Raw genomic sequence first — 14,017 nt, forward strand, 5'->3', positions numbered from 1 at the left:
AGAAAGACAAATGAAAAAGAAAAAACAAAAACAATATATGAGACCTATGAGGTAATATAAAATGTGCCACTATACACATAATAGGGGTTCCAGAAGGAGAAGAGAGAGAAAAAGGGATCAAAAATGTATCTGAAGAAATTATGGCTGAAAACTTCCCAAACCTAAAGAAGGAACAGATATCTAGGCACAGGAAGCACAGAGGATCCCAAACAAGATGAACACAAAGATCACACCAAGACATATAATTAAAATGGTAAAAGTTACAGGAGAATTCTAAAGGCAGCAAGAGAAAAACAAAGAGTCAGTTACAAGGGAACCCCGATAAGGCTATAAGCTGATTTCTCTGTAGAAAATTTGCAGGTCAGAAGACAGTGACATTCAAAGTCCTGAAAGGGAAAAACCTGCAACCTAGGATACTCTACCTAGCAAGATCATCATTTAGAATAGAAGGAGAAAAAAAGAATTTCTCAGACAAGCAAAAACTAAAAAAATTCAGCAATATTAAATATACCATAAAATAAATTTTGAAGAGTCTTCTCTAAATGGAAAAGAAGGAAGAATCTATAGGAAAGGGAAAATTCCAATAAGAAAGGCAAATATGTAGTAGGGATTGAAGATCACTTAGATAAGCTAGTAGGTATATTGAAAAACGAACAAAATGTATTTAGAATGTGTTTGAACCAAACAATTATCAGTTTAAAGCAAGTAGGTATAATTATGGGGAACTCATGGTAACCTACAATAGGTACACAAAAACCAAAAAGAAAGGACCTCAAGAATACGACAAAAGAAAGTCATTAAACCACAATGAGAAACTCAAAAAGGAGAAATGAACAAAGAAGAGCTGCAAAAACAACTGGAAAAAAGGAATAAAATGGCAGTAAGTACATACCTATAAACAATTACTTTAAATGTCAATGGACTAAATGATCCAGTCAAAAGACACAGGGTGGTTGATTGAATAAAAAAACAAGACCCTCCATTATGCTGCCAACAAGAGACTCACTTCAGGGAGAAAGACACACACAGACTTGAAGTGAGAGGATGGGAAAAGATATGATAATGACAAGAAAGTGGGGATAGCAATACTTATATCAGACAAAATAGACTTTAAAACAAAGGCTATAACAAAAGACAAAGAAGGGCATTATATAATGATAAATCAATCAATGTGATAGACCACATTAACAAAAGGAAAAACAAAAACCACATGATCATCTCAATAGACACAGAAAAAGCATCTAACAAAATTCAACATCATTCATGATGATTCATGTACCTCATCAAAGTAGGTACAGAGGGAACATGTCTCAACATAATAAAGGCCATTTATGAGAAACCCACAGCACATAATACTCAATGGTGAAAGCTTGAAAGCCTTCCCACTAAATTTAGGAAAAAGACAAAGATGCCCACTTGCACTGCTTTTATTTAACATAGTGTTGGAAGTCCTAGCTACAGCAATCAGACAGGAAAAAGAAATAAAAGGAATTCAGATGGAAGGAAAGAGGTAAAACTGTCACTATTTGCAGATGACATTGTACCCTATCTAAAGAACCATAAAGTCTCCACACAAAAACTATTAGAACTAATAAATGAATTCAGCAAGGTAGCAGGATAAAAAATTAATATACAGAAATCTATTATGTTTCTATACACTAATAGTGAACTAACAGAAAGATAAAGTAAACAATAATTCCATTTATAATCACATCAAAAAAACCCACTAGGAATAAACTCAACCAAGGAGGTGAAATACCTATACTCTGAAAACTATAAAAAGTTGAGGAAGGAAATTGAAGATAATTCAAAGAAATGGAAAGATATCCCATGCTCTTAGATTAGAAGAATTAATATTGTTAAAATGGCCATACTACCCAAATCAATCTACAGATTTAATGCAATTCCTATCAAAATAACCAGGACATTTTTCACAGAACTGCAACAAATAACCCTAAAATTTATATGGAATCACAAAACACCCAAAGACAAAGCAATCCTGAGAAAAAAGAACAAAGCTGAAAGTATAACCGTCCCAGACTTCAGACTATACTACAAAGCTATAGTAATCAAAATGGTGTGGTATTGGTACAGAAACAGAGACATAGATCAATGTAACAGAATAGAGAGCACAGAAATAAACTCACATGAGGTCAATTAATCTATGACAAAGGAGGCAGGAATATACAATGAAGGAAAAACAGTCTCTTCAATAAGTGGTCCTGGGAAAACTGGACAACTACGTGTAAAACAATGAAATTAGTATATTTCTTGACACTACATAGAAAAATAAACTCAAAATGGTTTAAAGACCTAAATGTAAGACATGAAACCATAAAATTCCTAGAAGAGAGCATAGGCGAAACATTCTTTGACATAAATCATAGCAATATTATCCTGGTTCAGTTTCCTAAGTCAAAAGAAATAAAAGCAAAAATAGACAAATGGGACTTAATTAAACTTAAAAGCTCTTTCATAGCAAAGAAAACCAGCAACAAAACATAAAGACAATTTATGGAATGGGAGAAAATATTTTCAAATGATGCAACTGACAAGGGGTTCATATCCAAAATATACAAACAGCTCATGAAGTTCAATATCAAAAAAACAAACAATCCAATCAAAAAATGGGCAGAATATCCAAACAGACATTTCTCCAAAGAAGACACACAGATGGTTAAAAAACATTTAAAAAGATGCTCAACATCACTAATTATTAGAGAAATGCAAATCAAAACCCCAATGAGGTATCACCTCACACTTGTCAGAATGGTTATCATCAATAAGTCTTCAAATAACAAATGTTAGAGAGGATGTGGAGAAAAGAGAACCATCATACATTGCAGGTAGGAATGTAAATTGGTGTAGCCACTATGGAAAACAGTATGGAGGTTCCTTAAAAAACTAAAAATAGAATACCATGTGCTCCAGTAATTCCACTCTTGGATATACATCCAGAAAAAACAAAAACACTAATTCAAAGAGATGCATGCATCCCAATATTCATGGTAGCACTGTCTCCAATAACTCATTCATGGAAGCAACCCAAATGCCCATTAACAGACAACTGGCTTAAGAAGATGTGTGTGTATATATATATATATGTATATATATATATATATATATATATATATATATATATATATGTATATGTGTATATATATATATATATATACACACATATATATACAGTACTATATTACTCAGCCATAAAAAAGAATGAAATACTGACATTTGCAGCAATGTGGATGGACCTAGAGAATATTATGTTTAGTGAAATAAGTCAGTTAGAGAAAGAAAAATACTATATGATATCACTTATTTAAGAATCTATAAAATAATGCAAATGAATCTATATACAAAACAGAAACAGACTCACAGACATAGAAACCAAACTTGAGGTTACCAAAGGGGAGAGAGAAGCAGGGAGGGACAAACTAAGGTTATGGGATTAACAGATACAAACTGCTATATATAAAATAGATAAGCAACAAAGACATATAGCACAAGGAATTATACCCATTATCTTCTAATAACCTATAACGGAATATAATCTGCAAAAATACTGAATCTCTATGCTGTACACCTAAAACTAACACAATATTGTAAATCAACTATACTTCAATTAAAACATAAATAAAATAAATATTTCAATTCATATAGAAGACATTTGGCTCAATCAGTAAAGATCCCTGGAAAGAACATAAGTTGCCTTTCCAATTTGAAATCAAATCTATGCAGGCATGTACTGATAAAGCACATGAGAAGACAATGATTAGAGGATTCGGAGGTGACTATGTAGCCTGCCTTCCTTCCTTCCTTCCTTCCTTCTTTCCTTCCTTCCTTCCTTCCCTCCTTTCTTCATTTGTCCTTCTCACCTATTCAAAGTAGCTGGGAAAAAAAAAAAAAATCACTCCCCAATCACAAAGGAAGTAACTGAGAAGAGAGAATTACAACACCCAAGCTCTGAACAGGAGCTTAAGTTGTGAATCTAATTGTAATGTTTATTTTGAGGTGGTACAGTGCAGTATCATTCAAACTGTTTTAAAGTTACACACTGCAGGACATGTGCCAGGGCAAGTAGGGGTCCAATGAACTCAAAGAGGGAAGTTAGGTGAAAAAGTCAGAGACATTTAACATAGATAAAAGGAGATAATTCCCTCTCCACTTCTTCATGACGAGGGTTCATTTACTCATTCTATGACTTAACACACACACTTAGTGCCTTCTATGTGTCAAGTGCTATACTAGGAACTTGGAATACAATGATAAAAATACAGAGCTTCTATTTTAAGAAGCCTACAATCAGGTAGGGGAAATAAACACTCCAACAAGCAACTGTCATACACATGATCATTGTTCAAGACAATGGTTCAAGAGCCAGGTATAGTGTGCAATCTAAATACAGAGCAAAGAATGCCCAAGTTCACGTGGAGTAAGTCAGAGAGAGCTTCACAGAGGAGACATCAACAAGGCCTGAATTAACAGATAAATAGTAATCTGCTGGATAATCAGAAGGAGGGTAAACAAAGGCATGGAAGCAGATGATATCTTCTCATGTTTGTAGGAGTATATGTTGTTCAGCATTGGTAGGGTATAAGGGACAGGATTGGGAGATATTTAAGGAGAAGAGACAGCAAGGAAGCAGGTTGCTACAAATCAGTTATGAGAGAGGAAGCTGAATGTTTGGAAATATTCCTTGCTAGGTACTCTAAATTTTATCCTGAAGTCTAGGTCAGTGTTTTTGACCATCTTCATCAGATCCTCCAGAGAATTCCCTAGAACCTCACTGCTCAAAATTTGGCCTGTAGACCAGCAGCATCAGCATCATCTGGGAACTTGTTAGAATGCCACCTCAGCCCTACTGAGTCAGAATCTGCATTTTAATAAACCCCCAGGTGAGTTATAGGCACATTGAAGTTTGAGAAGCACTGCCTTGATGTACTTGTTAGAAATGAATATTATTGATAGTTCTCATCTATTAAATCAGAATCTTTCAGCTGAGGCCCAGGCCTCATCATTTTTCTTTCTTTCTTTCTTTTTTTTACAGGCTCACTAGGAGATTATATGGCATATTAGATTTGAGAACCACTATGTGAAATGGGGAGCCATGGAGCAACTTTGAAAAGGAGAATGACATCCTCAAATTTTTCTATTAAAAGTTATCTGAACACACTATGGAAGGTTTGGGGAATACTAGTGATACACCATCAGGAGAGACAAGAGTAGAATCAATTGCCAGGAGTAATTTAGTCACAGAAAAAGGACCATAGGTTATATCAAAGCTTTGAGGTGGTAGTGGGTAGGAGCCTGAAATTTCAGCAGTACATCTGTATACCCCAAGATATGGCAAGCAGGGAGGGAAGGTCAGGGATGGCTTTGGAAGTGGCTAAGCTTGAACTAATTAATGTTTTATTCCTGTTACTATGACTCATGTTCCTTATTTGAATCATTTTACCAATGTGAGCTGGGCAAATGTGTTTAGCATTAGAGAGAGAAAAATTTAGAACAAATATTTACTCTTTCAGACTCTTGTCCTTTGTAACTGGGATAACCTCCAGGAGAAAAGACCTACTTTTATTGAAACCTGTATATGGGTTTGGAGAAGGTCATGTAGAGGACGTGACCACTGGTTGAACTGCAAGTTATACCTAGGCAATTGGAGGCTCCTCATCCACTTTCTTGTCCTTGGAATGTATGCTTTCCCCAACATTCCCACAGTGGGAGACATTTTCAAGGACACTACCTTGAGAGAGCAATCTGGACGTTGTACGTGACTGAATCCAGTTAAGACCTCTATATAAACTTAAGATTCTGGTGGAAGGGTGCAGAGATCTACTCGTTTTCTAGCTGCCCAAGACAAGCCTTGTATGTAAACCTTGTATGGAAGGGTAAGTTCCCTTGTCTACTAAACCTGCCTCCTACCAATGTGGAGTGGTTTGCCTCTTTCTTTGGTTTCCCTGTGCCCTCTGTGTACAAGGGCCAATTTGCAAACCAATAGGGTTTCATGGGCAGGAGCAAAACAGAACTGTATAGCACATATGGAAATGTTTGAGAACCAATTCTCCTCAGTTTAAGTGAAGAGGTTCTGAAAAGTAAGAGTCTGGATATTGAGTATAATTAAAAACTAGAGCAAGAGTTATAAACAGATGCATTTAATAAATTATCTGTAAGAAAGGAAATTTTCTCCTCATGGATGTTCAATGCAACATCTTCTCTATTAAAATGTTGACAAGGGACTTCCCTGGTGGTCCAGTGGTTAGGACTCTGTGCTTTCACTGTTGAGGACATGGGTTCAATCCCTGGTCAGAGAACTAAAATCTCACAAGCTGCGTGGCCAAAAAAAAAAAAAAAAAAAAAAAAAAAGAAATGCTAACCAAAGGTTAGTTTCTCCCTTCCTCCTTCACTACTGTACTTAATTGGTTGTGTCACATCACCAGATTACAGAGTTTTCTTCTATTCTGCATCTCAGTCCTCCAAGTTGTTGAGTTTTGGGATCTGACCCAAGAATTCCAAGTCAGAACCAGAGAACTAGCTGCCACAAAGATCACACTGGGAACTGATCTCACAAAGCATTTTCATGAGTTTAGATGAGGCCCACAGTGTGTACCTTGCTGTAACTTCCCAAGAATTGTATTAGATAGGAAAGAAAATAACTGAGATGACCAAGACAAAAAGAGAGAGTTAGAACACCTATGTTGTGAATAAAGGCATCAGTTGGAGATCTAAGAATGAGTTATTTTGAGGGGATACAGATCAGTGTCACTCAAACTGTTTTACAACTCTTTTAGGTGATTTTATAAATGTGCCAAGTAGTCACAGCTCTAAAAGTCTGGAGTAGAGACTTCATTTTCTAGTACCCAGACTCAGCTGGCACAAGTCCCTCAGCACTGCCCAGGATCTGGCAATGTAAGGTGGTGCTCCTATACAGTCTGACTAGGGGGAATTTGGGCACAGCAACTTAAAGGAACCTTGCATATAAGGCTTATACAATTTTTATGGGAGTTTCCTCAGTTTTATCAATCTTATTTACAGAATTTAGCTAACTTTTAAAATAATTGGTAATTGGCAAAAACTAACTAGATGAAAACTTAGACTACTGAATATATTCAAACTTGCTCATAAAGCTTTCTATATGCTTTCAGATCAAGCACTCTAGCTACATGAACTTTCATTGCAATTATTCATCACCCATCCATAAGTATCTTAAAATACTCAGGTACCAAGTTGAAGATTTGCAAAATAGTTCAATAAAAATGAGTAAGAGTAGAGAGAACTTTTTGGTTGAGAGAGAAGTGCAACTGCACTGGTTTATGAACAGAAGATATTCAAGATTTTAAAACAACCACTCAAGAGAGTCTGAAACTACATTCTATGTGTCTTCTGAGAATAACTCTGCAAGGTGAAAATAAAGTGGCAACTCTCAGTTAAGGAATTCAACGATAAGCAAGCCAGGGGTAGCGTCTGAGCTCCTTTGGTGGGAGCGCTGAGTCCAAGCTGCTGGACTAACAGAGAACCTCAGACCCCAGGGGATATTAATTGGAGGGAGGTCTCCTGGAGGTCCTCATCTCAGCACCAAGACCTGGCTCTAGTCAACTGCCTGCAAACTCCAGTGAGGAAGGCCTGAGGCCAAACAACCAGTAAGAAGAAACACAGCCCCACTCATTTAAAAAATGAGACAACAAAAATATATGTTACAGACGAACGAGCAAGGTAAAAACATACAAGGCCAAATAAATGAAAAGAAAATAGGCAACCTACCTGAAAAAGAATTCACAGTAATGAGAGTAAAGATGATCCAAAATCTCAGAAATACAATGGAGACATGGATCAAAAAATTACAAGAAATGTTTCACAAAGAACTAGAAGAAATAAAGAACAAACAAATAGGGATGAACAAAACAATAACTGAAATGAAAAATACACTAGAAGGAATCAATAGCAGAATAACTGAGGAAAAAGAACAAATAAGTTAGCTGAAAGATAGAATGGTAGAAATAACTGCTGAGGAATAGATTAAGAAAAAAGAATGAAAAGAATTGAAGACAGTCTCAGTGACTTCTGGGACAATATTAAATGCACAAACATTCAAATTACAGGGGTCCCAGAAGAAGAGAAAGAGAAAGGGTATGAGAAAATATTTGAAAAGATTATAGTCAAAAACTTCCATAACATGGGAAAGGAAATAGCCACCCAAGTCAAGTAAGTGCAGAGAGTCTCAAACAGTATAAACCCTTGGTGTAACACACCAAGACACATATTAATCAAACTAACAAAAATTAAATTTAAAGAAAAAATATTAAAAGCAGCAAAGAAAAGCAAAAAATAACATACAAGGGAATCCCCATAATGTTATCAGCAGATTTTTCAGCAGGCCAGAAGGAGTGGCAGGATATACTTACAGTGTTAAAAGGGAAAAACCTGTAACCAAGACTACTCTACCCAGCAAGGATCTTACTTTCGACAGAGCAATCAAAAACTTCACAGACAGGCAAAATAAGAGAATTCAGCACCACCATACCAGCTTTACAACAAATGCTAAAGGAAATTCTCTAAGCAGGAAACAAGAGAAGAAAAAGACCCACAAAAACAAACCCAAAGAAATTAATAAAATGGTAAAAGGAACATACATATCAATAGTTACCTTGAATGTAAATGGATTAAATGCTCCAACCAAAAGACCCAGGCTGGCTGAAGGGACACAAAAACAAGACTCATATATATGCTGTCTACAAGAGACCCACTTTAGACCTAGGGACACATACAGACTGAAAGTGAGGGGACAGAAAAAGATATTCTATGCAAATCAAAAGAGAGCTGGAGTAGCAATTCTCATATCAGAGACAATAGACTTTAAAATAAAGAATTTTACAAGAGACAAATGAGGACACTACATAATGATCAAGGGATCAATCCAAGAAGAAGATATAACAATTATGAATATGCACCCAACATAGCATCACCTAAATACATAATGCAAATGCTAACAGCCATAAAAGAGGAAATTAACAGTAACACAGTAGTAGTGGGGGACTTTAACACCCCACTTACACCAAAAGACAGATCACTCAGACAGAAAATAAATAAGGAAACACAGTTTTAAATGACACAATAGACCAGATAGATTTAATTGATATTTATAGACGTTCCACAAAAAAGCAGCAGAAGACATTTTCACCTCAGTGCACACAGAATATTCTCCAGGATAGATCACATCTTGGGTCGCAAATCAAGCTTCAGAAAACTTAAGAAAATTGAAATCATATCAAGCATCTTTTCTGACCACAACACTATGAGGTTAGAAATCAATTACAGGAAAAACCTGTAAAAATCACAAACACAAGGAGGCTAAACAGTGCGCTGCTAAATAACCAAGAGATCACTGAAGAAATCAAAGAGGAAACAAACAAACAAAAAAATACATAGAAACAAATGACAATGAAAAGACAATGACTGAAAACCTATCAGATGCAGCAAAAGAAGTTCTAAGAGGGAAGTTTATAGAAATTCAACCTCATCTTAAGAAACAAGAAAAATCTCAAATAAACAGTCTAACCTTACAGCTAAAGCCACTAGAGAAAGAAGAACAAACAAAACCCAATGATAGTAGAAGGAAAGAAATCATAAAGATCAGAGAAGAAATAAATGAAATAGAGACAAAGAAAACAATAGCAACAATCACTAAGACTAAAAGTTGGTTCTTTGAGAAGATTAAAAAAAAAATTGATAAACCTTTAGCCAAACTCATCAAGAAAAAAAGGGAGAGGACTCAAATCAATAAAATTAGAAATGAAAAAGGAGAAATTACAATGGACACAGCAGAAATACAAAAGATCATAAGAGACTACTACAAGCAACTATATGCCAATAAAATGGACAACATGGAAGAAATGGACAAATTCTTGGAAAGGTCCAACTTTCCAAACGTGAACAAGGAAGAATGACAAAATATAAACAGGTCAATCACAAGTAATGAAATTGAAACTGTAATTTAAAATCTTCCAACAAACAAGAGTCCAGGATCAGATGGCTTCACAGGCAAATTTTACCAAGCATTTAGAGAAGAGCTAACACCTTTTCTTCTCAAACTCTTCCAAAATATTGCAGAGGGAGGAGCACTTCTGAACTCATTCCACAAGCCACCAACACCCTGATACCAAAACCAGACAAAGATATCACAAAAAAGAAAATTACAGATCAATATTACTGATGAACATAGACACAAAAATCCTGAACAAAATACTAGCAAACAGAATCCAACAACACGTTAAAATGATCATACACCATGATCAAGTGGAATTTATCTCAGGAATGCAAGGATTATTCAATATACGCAAATCAAACAATATGATACACCATATTAACAAATTAGAGAATGAAAACCATACGATCATGTCAATAGATGCAGAAAAAGCTTTTGACAAAATTCAACACCCATTTATGATAAAAACTCTCCAGAAACTGGGCATAGAGGGAACATACCTCAACACAGTAAAGGCCATATAAGAAAAACCCACAGCAAACATCATTCTCAATGCTGAAAAACTGAAATCACTTCCTCTAAGATTAGGAACAAGACAAGGATGACCACTCTCGCCACTCTTATTCAACATATTTTTAGAAGTCCTAGTCATGCAAATCAGAGAAGAAAAAGAAATAAAAGGAATACAAATTGGAAAAGAAGAAGTAAAACTGTCACTGTTTGCAGGTGACGTGATACTATACATAGAAAATCCTAAAGATGCCAAAGAAAACTATGAGAACTAATCAATGAATTTGGTAAAGTTGCAGGATATGAAATTAATGTGCAGAAATCTCTCACATTCCTATACACTAACAACAAAAGATCAGAAGGAGAAATTAAGGAAACGATCCCATTTACTACTGCCAGAAAAAGAAAAAAACAGCTAGGAATAAACCTACCTAAGGAGGCAAAAGACCTGTATGCAGAAAAGTATAAAACACTGGTGCAAGAAATCAAAGATGACACAAACAGATGGAGAAATATGCCATGTTTTTGGATTGGAAGAATCAATAATGTGAAAATGACTATACCACCCAAAGCAATCTACAGATTCACTGCAATACCTATCAAATTATGAATGGCATTCTTCACAGAATTAGAACAAAAAATTTTACAACTTGTATGGAAACACAAAAGACCTCGAATAGCCAAAGCAATCTTGAGAAAGAAAAATGTATCTGGAGGAATCAGACTTCCTCACTTCAGACTATACTACAAACCTACAGCAATCAAGACAGTATGGTACTGGCACAAAAACAGAAACATAGATTAATGGAACAGGATAGAAAACCCAGAGATAAACCCATGCACATGTGGTCACCTTATCTTTGACAAAGGAGGCAAGAATATACAATGGAGAAAAGACAGCCTCTTCAATAAGTGGTGCTGGGAAAACTGGACAGCTACATGTAAAAGAATGAAATTAGAACATTACTTAACACCATACACAAGAAACGCAAACTGGATTAAAGTGCTAAATGTAGGACTGGACACTATAAAATGCTTAGAGGAAAACACCGGAAAAACACTCTCTGAGATAAACCACAGCAAGAGATGTTTTATGACCCACCTCCTAGAGTAATGAAAGTAAAAACAAAAATAAACAAATGCGCCCTAATTAAAATTAAAAACTTTTGCACACAAAGGAAACTATAAACAAGACAAAAAGACAACCCTCAGAATGGGAAAAAAATATTTGCAAACAAAGCAACGGACAAAGGATTAATCTCTAAAATATACAAAGAGCTCATGCAGCTCAATATCTAAAAAACAAACAACCCAATCCAAAAATGGGCAGAAGACCTAAATAGACATTTCTCCAAAGAAGACATACAGATGGCCAAAAGGCGCATGAAAAGATGCTAACATCACTGACGTTTAGAGAAATGCAAATCAAAACGACAATGAGTTATCACCTCACACAGGTCAGAATGGCCATCATCAATAAATCTACAAACAATAAATGCTGGAGATGGTGTGGAGAAAAGGGAACCCTCTTGCACTGTTAGTGGGAATGTAAACTGATACAGCCACTGTGGAGAACAGTATGGAAGTTCCTTTTAAAAACTAAAAATAGAACTAGCATATGACCCAGTGTGAGCATATACCCTGAGAAAACCATAATTCAAAAGACACATGTACCTCAATGTTCATTGCAGCAATATTTACAATGGCCAGGACATGGAAGCAACCTAAATGTCCAACAACAAATGAATGGATAAAGAAGATGTGGTACACACATACAATGGAATATTACTCAGCCATAAAAAGCAATGAAATTGGGTCATTTGTAGAGATGTGGGTGGACTTAGAGTCTGTCATACAGAGTGAAGTAAGTCAGGAAGAGAAAAACATATATCGCATAAAAATGCATATCTAGAATCTAGAAAAATGGTACAGAAGAACCTATTTCCATGTCAGGAATACAGTTGCAGACATAGAGAATGGACATGTGGACACAGAGGGGGAAGGGGAGGGTGGGATGAATTGGGAGATTAGGACTGACATATATACACTACCATATGTAAAATAGATAGCTAGTGGAAGCCTGCTGCATAGCACAGGAAGCTCAGCTCGGTGCTCTGTGATGACCTAGATGAATGGGATGCCGGGGTGAGAGGGAGGTCCAAGAGGGAGAGGATATATGTATATATATAGCTGATTCACTTCTTTGTACAGCAGAAACTAACACAACATTGTAAAGCAATTATACGCTAATAAAAAATTGAGTAAGAGTACAAAAAGAGTTATAAGCTGCATAAGATTAGAAAAGTAATAATTTTGCTCCCAATAGATATTAGATAATAGCTAAAGATGGCACAAATAGTAAACCAAAGACTCAATGCTAAAGTTCATACACAATTACCTAATTAAAGTCAAGTTATGTATTGACTGGTAGGAATAAGTTATGGCCTAAAGCTGCTATTTAGGAAAGTGAGTAATCTTGACTTGCCTATATACTGCTGCTGGGCGGGCACACTGGAAGAATCTTTGACTAAGTAACTACACTTTGGGGAATCTATCTTACAGAACTACTTGTATAAGAGTGCAAAGAGAATACAAACAAGGATATTTACTTCAGTGCTGTTTGTCCCAGTGGAAATTTGGAAACAACCTGAAAATCCAAAACAACTGAAAGGGATTTGGTTAGAAATTTTAAGGTAAATGGGGCACTATGCAGCCTTTTTAATAAAATGATATAGAACAGTGTGCACTTGTATTGATCATATAGTATACACATTGTTGGAAAGAAACATACACATATATATCAATGTCATTACATGTGTAAAAATGTTTGGAAGGATACATTCCAAGAAATTAGCAGTGGAGATCAGTATCAGGGGAAAGAGAAGTGAGTGAGAGCCTTTGACATTTTCTCTTATACACCTATATAATTCTGTGTTGCTAAATTTTAAAAAAAACAGTTAAATATTACTTTCATAAATAACATAAGAAATATCTATACTTTATTTTAATAAAGCATTTATTAAAGTATTTTGAATACTAGGTCTATAATTTAGTAAACTGACAAACTAAATAAAAGCAACAGAATGAAAGTTTTAGATACCTGGACCCGTTAATTGACTTCTACTAAAGAGCACAAGAAATCCATTTTCCATGTCAAACACTGCCCCTCCCACATAAAAGGGAGTATTTTTGCTGGGTGTGAGTCTACATATTTCATTTGCTAACACTGAAAATTTTGGTTTTAATTAGAATCCATTTTGATTAGAATATGTTTACTTTATATTCACAAAATAATGAAAAATGAAACTTCACTCTGGAAATTAAAATGCATATTCTTGAACAGAGGGGGAGTATTATAACACACAATTAGGAGTACAATCACTGGGTTTAAAAATATAGAGCAATTCTGTTGAATTAAAACCCCTTAACTAGTTCCCTAACTAAAATTATGCAGGAAAATCATAGTCAAAGCTTTTTAAATAAATATAGAGTAGGTCCTTAATCTTGTTCTATTATTAGAGAAGA

The 14,017-nt window shown here is 35.3% G+C and overlaps 1 protein-coding gene across 1 annotated transcript in view; it reads right to left on the minus strand.

Annotated features, from left to right (window-relative positions):
• NECAB1 (N-terminal EF-hand calcium binding protein 1) overlaps positions 1-14,017 on the minus strand; it is a 219,208-nt gene that overhangs the window by 145,526 nt on the left and 59,665 nt on the right. The window lies entirely within an intron of this gene.

The sequence above is a fragment of the Balaenoptera acutorostrata genome, chromosome 17, assembly GCF_949987535.1.
Source record: "Balaenoptera acutorostrata chromosome 17, mBalAcu1.1, whole genome shotgun sequence".
NCBI classification, from domain to species: domain Eukaryota; kingdom Metazoa; phylum Chordata; class Mammalia; order Artiodactyla; family Balaenopteridae; genus Balaenoptera; species Balaenoptera acutorostrata.